Source organism: Triticum dicoccoides, chromosome 2B (assembly GCF_002162155.2).
Source record: "Triticum dicoccoides isolate Atlit2015 ecotype Zavitan chromosome 2B, WEW_v2.0, whole genome shotgun sequence".
NCBI lineage: Eukaryota > Viridiplantae > Streptophyta > Magnoliopsida > Poales > Poaceae > Triticum > Triticum dicoccoides.
In genome coordinates, this window is record NC_041383.1 from 659,890,426 (window position 1) to 659,897,325 (window position 6,900).

The window sequence follows — 6,900 nt, forward strand, 5'->3', positions numbered from 1 at the left end:
CACGAGTGTTGTGCTGCCCATCAATCCCCAAGGTGATGGCCTCGCTCTTATGTAAGTTAATCTTGAGTTCGGAGAGGAGCTCATAAGCTAGTAGCAATAGCTTAATCGAGGCAATGCTATGTTCGTCCGGATTGAAGAGCAGCAACGTGTCGTCAGCGTATTGGAGGTGCGTCACCCCACCTGGGATGAGGTGCGGAACTAGCCCTTTAATGTGTCCGGCCTCCCTGGCTTTGGACAACATGGCAGCCAAGGCGTCCGCCACAAAGTTAAAAACTAGGAGGGAAATGGGGTCGCCTTGTCGCAGTCCTTTCCGATTGCGGAAGAATTTACCCATGTCGCCATTGACAATGACCGAGGTGTTGCCACTCGAGATCAGGTGCGTGATCCGGTGGACAAACCCTGCCTCAAAACCCTTTTTGAGGAGGACCTCCCGAATAAACTCCCAGTTTACTCGGTCGTACACTTTCTCAAAATCTAGTTTGAGAATGACACCCTGTCCATGCGTACGCTTCACCTCATGGATAATCTCTATGAGTGCAATTGGCCCTTCCAGGATGTTCCTGCTTTTCAGGAAAGCGGTCTGGCTTTTGCTAATGACACGTTGAGCAACCGGCGCTAACCTGGATGCGTAGGCTTTCGCACAGATCTTGAAAGGGACGTTAATGAGCGTGATCGGCCGAAACTGCTTAATAGAATCTGCCCCTTTAACCTTGGGGATCAAGCAGATAGCACCGTAGTTGAGCCGTGCCAGGTCCACCGTTCCTAGGGCAAACCCGTTGAGAATCGCTAGGAACAAGTCCTTAAGCGACGGCCAGAACCGTTTGAAGAACTCCACCGGCCAGCCATCCGGCCCAGGAGCCGTGTCGTTCTTCATCCCTGCTAACGCACGGTCGAGTTCTTGGCGCGAGAAGGACACCATCAAGGCGTCGTTTTCCTGTTGCGAGACCCGCTCGTGCCAACCCCACAAGTCCTCCCTGAGACTGAAGTTCTTTGTTTCGGCCGTACCCAACAGCTCCACAAAGAAGTCGAAAATGTGTGCAACTATCTCGTTTTGGGAGACCAAAGTCCCGCCCCCGGACTGCAACCTAAGGATCGTGCTTTTGCGCTTCCGTCCGTTAGCGTACGCGTGAAAATATCCCGTGTTGGCGTCGCCTTTCACGACCCACTTGACGCCGCCCCTGCGGCGCCAATACTCCTCCTCCTCTCTTAGAATAGCCAAGACTTGGTTCTCTAAGTTGTATCTAAGCTCCCACTCGTCCCCAGAGAAGGGTCTTACGTCCGCCTGGGCGTCAAGGAGAGCAATTTCACCCACTATGCGCTCCCTGGCCCGTTTAGACTCGCTGCCATGATTGGCTCCCCATCCCCTGAGGAAAGCCCGCAGGGCCACGGCCGCCGAGGACCAAAACTCGACTGGTCCTCTTTGTCGACCAACCTGATTACCTATCAGGGACCATCGATTCGTGACAAGTTGGCCGAACCCTTCGTGTTCGAACCACGCTGTCTCGAAGAAGTACCTCCAATCTAGTACTACACACCACGATAATACAAGCACATCCCGAGATACACGTAGCTCAGGCCACTGCCGTAAGCTAGGTAACGCACAGACAGACCGACGGATCTGTCTATGGCCGCCGCGACGATGACGGTGGAGGAGGTGAGGGAGGCGCAGCGCGCGATTGGACCGGCGACGGTGCTGGCCATCGGCACGGCGACGCCACCCAACTGCGTGTACCAGGCAGACTATCCGGACTACTACTTCAGGGTCACAAAGAGCGAACACCTAGTCGACCTCAAGGCCAAGTTCAAGAGGATGTGTAAGTATCGACAACAACAGCAACCTCTCTGCTCCCTGCATCATATGCATTTTTTTAGGCAACCCTGGATCATATACATGCATCGTCCACCATATATACGAACTGATACATGCCTTTACAGCTCGATTAAAAAAATTGAGCTCCAGGATTAACAACGGTAGGCCCATATATCAGCACTTGGGCTGAGCTGGTTTTGTGATACCATTGATCATATGAGACTTTAGCATGATGACTTTTAATTGGATTGTCTACTAAAACAAGTATGCTCGTCTCCGGTGAGGGAAAGGGCGATGACGGCGGTGCGTCTTCAGCTCGGCGCTTGTAGTCGTTGTTATGTGGTCTATGGACCTAGTTGTAATTTTTTTTACTTCTAGTGTTCTTTGTACTGCTATTATTGATTGTGAATAGAAGATCGAAAGTTTCTCCTAAAAAATGCAGCCTATACACTTATGCGGAAACTTATATACACATACAGCATATGAAATACGAGACTTGCAAGCTGAATAACTAACATATCATGAAATATGTGTGACAACATTGTAAACTTTATTATAATTGTTGTTGTACAAATACTTTTGTAACCTTGTCAGAACAGAAAAGTTTAAAAAGAACCATGGACTTTTTGTTTGGAACAGAAATCCCCTAACTTATGTTTCGACATTCACTGTTGAGTGGACGTCACCTGGCCCGTCCCCTTTCGTGTGAACAGTAGAGGGGTGAATCTCCGGCTTATTCGTCTTCCTCCCACGCTCGTCAGTGAACCGTGGGTTTCCTCTCCCTCCGCCAGCCGCTCCAACCGCGGGGGCGTGGGAACAACGGATCTAAAGTCGTGTTCCTGGTGAATTTTCTAGGCATGCATAAAGTAGATCTGGGGTGTTTTCCACACAAAATAAATCACATTCATAAGTTTTTGGAAAAAACGAAAAACATTACTAAATATGAACTATAAGATCTACTTTATGCATGCCAAGAAAAACTTTACAAAAAGGACGAGCATTTGCCTTTGTTATGAATTGTAGACATTATTCTGTTTGCATATGCAGGTGACAAGTCACATATCCGGAAGAGATACATGCACCTGACGGAGGAGATGCGCGAGGAGAACCCCAACATGTGCACGTTCATGGCGCCGTCGTTGAGCGCACGTCGGGCCATCGCTGTCCCCCTGGTCCCAAAGCTCGGCAAGGAGGCCGCGGAGAAGGCGATCAGGGAATGGGGGTAGCCTCTGTCCAACATCACCCACCTCATCTTCTGCAGCACCTCCGGAGTGGACTTGCCAGGCGCCGACTTCCACCTGACAAAGATGCTCGGCCTGCGCCCGTCAGTGAAGCGTTTCATGATGTACCAGCAGGGCTGCTTCGCCGGCGGTATGGTGCTCCGTCTGGCCAAGGACCTGGCCGAGAACAACCGGGGAGCACGCGTGCTGGTGGTCTGCTCGGAGAACACGGTCATGACTTTCCATGGCCCTGACGAGTCCCACCTCGACTCGCTGGTAGGCCAGTTGCTCTTCGGCGATGGCGCGGCGGCCGTGATCGTCGGGGCGGACCTCGACGAGTCCACGGAGCGGCCGCTGTTCCAGCTTGTATCGGCGAGCCAGACCATCCTGCCGGAATCGGAGGGAGCCATTGGCGGGCAGCTACTGGAGGCGGGCCTCACCTTCCACCTCCGCAAGAATGTTCCCATACTCATCTCCAAGAACATCGAGCGTGCGCTGGAGGACGCCTTCAAGCCACTGGGCATCCACGACTGGAACTCCATCTTCTGGGTGACGCACCCCGGCGGGCCGGCCATCCTCAGCATGATCGAGGCCAAAGTCAAGCTTAACAAGGAGCGGATGCGCGCCACCCGGCACGTCCTGTCCGAGTACGGCAACATGTCTAGCACGTGTCTGTTCTTCGTCCTGGACGAGATGCGCAGACGCTCCTCCGAGGACGGACACACCACCACCGGCGAGGGCATGGACTGGGGTGTCCTGTTCGGCTTTGGCCCCGGCCTCACCGTCGAGACCATCGTCCTCCACAGTGTCCCCATCGCCTCCCCGTGAGGCCAGTAAGGCCTCTACGTTTTCACCTTACCCGTCGATCAACATAATAAGAGGGCTTCTGTTCTCAGTCCTCTCTGTTGCTCAGTTGCTCACGGTTATGGCTGTGATTTAGTTTCTGAGACGTACTCAGTTTCAAAACTGTTGGCTGCTGGCCCCTGATGTGGCCTTTGTTTTCAGTTTCTGCTTTTTTTATTTCAAAAAAACTGAACTATGTATCATGTTTCATTTGCGTAATGGAGCACGGGACCGTTTCTGTGGTCTCATGTGATTCAATAATTTTATTCCTATAAAAGAACACTATTATGGCAATTTAGAACACTACAATCAAAATTGCTCACATATGAATGTCATTATGGCTAGATTTATTGATCAAGGATAGTTACATTGACCATAAGGATTTGCATGATAAGATCAGGGAGTTCAGCAACCTAATTATAGAAGAGGGAAATAAAATAATCTTTTACTAGCTCATTGTCGAGGTACGACGATCTATGGGACCAGCAAGGCCCCTTGTGGTCTGGCTGTGGGATCAACGCACACAAAGAGCAGAATCAGCAGCTCACACGGTATGCTCTGCACTTCGGTTAATCGGATATTTAGTAGCCAACTACTTAGTTTTAAAGTTCAAGCTGCTGGAAATTTCTTGGGAGAGCTTTTTTTTGTTTGGAAAAAAATCTTTGGAGGACATACTCGATGATAATAAGTTTGTCCAAATGTTTTAGGGATCTTCAAGGCTCGCATTTTTGCATTGGTGGGCCATATGGTCTTGGGGAACAAGTCCGAGAGCGTGCAGATGCAACAATTAGGCTATCCTCACTGGTTTTGAACCACTAAGTCGCTTTAATAGTTCTAATGGAGCAGCTCTACAGGTGAACAATAAGCCTATCTAGTGCAGTGATGCTATTTTTACATTTGAACATACTTTCATAATTTTAAGCAGAGCAACTTGCCAACTCTATTGTTTGCAATTTTTAGTTGGTGGCTTACCAAGCTGACCGCTTGGTTTGCAACTCTATTGTGATGTGACATGTATAACCAACGTGTCGAAAGGTGTAACACAGGTAAGAATTATTTTTTTCTGCGGGTGATGTAACACAGGTAAGATGATGGTTGGTTTTGCAGGGCATGGACAATAATCAAAGGACAGAAGTATCATCACTAGACTTGAGTTGCAATAGCATCATCTGGTACTCTTTGCACACGCGACCTCCCAATGCTGCCAGCCGATCCACTGTAAGAGAATTTTTTTCATTTTTTTTTTGCTTCTTCTGCAGCTTTTTGTTAGACAGGCCTAATATTTTTTTCTAGTTTCCGCTTCCTTTGTTCGTTGGCCTCGTTTGTACGTTGCGTCATCCTGATGCTTTTTCCTCTCTAATTAATACAAGGTGGCAAGCATTTGGACGCGTGTTGGAGGAAACAATTTATGTGCATGCTTATATAGCAGCGCCATGGACACAATGTACCCCCTATCCTCTTTAGTTCATTCATCACTGATTGGTGAAACATGTTAGAAGGGATAGAGAAGGATTGGCGTAATATAATGGATGTATTATTGAGCCTTGAGGGCGAGTATATATCGAGTACAAGACTTGAAGGACAAGAACCTCTCCTGAAGATAAGGTAGGTGACGAATTACAAATGCTAAACTACCAAATACATGTAACCCCAAATATATCTCTAACAAAACAAACTAGAAAGCCATTTGACCGGGTGGTGCTGCACATTGAGGAACAGTGCAACTAATAACAATGATGCAAAGGAGAGAAGATTCAACAATTTTGATTAGCACAAGTGTTTGTTTTGGATGCATCTGCTGAGATGACAGAGCAATCGATTATAACAAGGCAACGCACATACTTCCTGCTATCTGCTTTCTGAAGGCCTGGTTATGTATTGCTAGCAGCGGCGGAGCCAACGTACAAGCGTTGGGTTCAATTGAACCCAACGAATTTTGCTCTGTACATGCATGGAGATGCATGTTTACTTGATTGTGAACCCATTAAAAAATTGTGACTGACCCCATCAACGAAAGGTTGTCACGTGAGTGGCTAAGTAAAAGGGCCCAAAAGTGAACAGCCCACAAGAGGTCCTTGACTCCTTGCCATAATTAATCACCGTGATTTGTTACCTACGCAGCGGCACGCCTCATCGTCTTTCCTTTTTCCAACTGATCTCTCCTTCGTCTGTTCGTGTTCCTGGTGTGGCCGCAACGCCGCCTCTGACGGCCACAGCCAGATCGACAGCGGCAACAATTGTACCCCAAAATTTGAGGTAATTAGATTACATTGCCTCATCTTCTCTCTCTTATATATGTTCTATCTAGTCTAATAGCCTAGTACGATAGTGATTTTATTTTGCACTAATTTTTTGATTCGTTATTCTCCAGGGACTTTGATTGTTCTAGGCTATGGGTTGGTATTTTCCGAAGAAAACTCGGTCACCAAATCAAGATAATGATATAGGCATATCAAGGTCACCCATAAAACGTAGGCTAAGTGCATCAAATGTCATTGGAGCTAGTCTTCTGAAGGCTACTATTCATATAGAAATTAACTTAGATGAGTTGCCTTATGTATGGTCCGGCTGATCGGAAGAGAATTTCAAAGTACACAAGAAATCCAAAGAAGCAAGATGAGATTTGGCGCAGATATTCAACAGGAACCTTACAGGCCACAGCCTAATTTTGATTACCCGCAAAGGGAGATTGGAGATAATCCACGGAGATTTAATCCAGATTTTTTTGCTGATATGGTCGTGGCAAAAAATACAATAGGACAAAACTTTCAACATTACCGAATTGATTATCTTAAATATGCTATTGATTGGCAACTTCAACATTACTGAGATGTTGTCAACAAAAAGTTGCGCTACAAAATGGGTGATTGTCTAATTTGCTATGCCGATAAAGATATACTCCTCCGTCCGAAAATACTTGTCATCAAAATGGACAAAAGGGGATGTATCTACCTCTAGATACATCCCCTTTTGTCCATTTTGATGACAAGTATTTTCGGACGGGGGGAGTATTTTCTACCACTACTA

The 6,900-nt window shown here is 47.5% G+C and overlaps 1 pseudogene; it reads left to right on the top strand.

Annotated features, from left to right (window-relative positions):
• Positions 1-1,624: 1,624 nt before the first annotated feature.
• LOC119368234 lies at positions 1,625-4,107 on the top strand (annotated as a pseudogene).
• Positions 4,108-6,900: the final 2,793 nt, after the last annotated feature.